Genomic DNA, 495 nt, shown 5'->3' on the forward strand with positions numbered 1-495 from the left:
ATAGGTGCCGAGCCACCTTTTTTTCTTCTAATTCACCTATTTTGGGCTTTATATCCTAAGGAAATAATTCTAAATAAAAAAAAATAAAAAAGCTTTATATGCAGACATCTTCATAGGCAAAACATGTTCATAACAGGGTAATTTGTAATATTAATGTTTAAAAATAAGTTAGTGGGGGAAATACTTCATATATGTGAGAAAACATTATGTAAATGTAGTTGGTAAAATTCGAAGCAACACAGGGAAATGAGGTAAGTGGGAAAAATCAGGATATAAAATGTGAACCTATATCACATGGCCAAACCAATATGCAAAAATATGAATAGAGAAAAGCAATGGACGAGCCGATACGGAAACACTGAGTCATCTGCTCATGACTGGCTCGCCATTTAGATTGTTTCCTTTTTGTTTCTATCTTTTTCTCTTTTCCAAATCATCCAAATTGAATATATATTCATTTTGGAATAAAAAAGAATATAATTTCAAATATGGGAG

This window comes from Otolemur garnettii, unplaced genomic scaffold (assembly GCF_000181295.1).
Source record: "Otolemur garnettii isolate 467f Iridium unplaced genomic scaffold, OtoGar3 scaffold00027, whole genome shotgun sequence".
Taxonomy (NCBI): domain Eukaryota; kingdom Metazoa; phylum Chordata; class Mammalia; order Primates; family Galagidae; genus Otolemur; species Otolemur garnettii.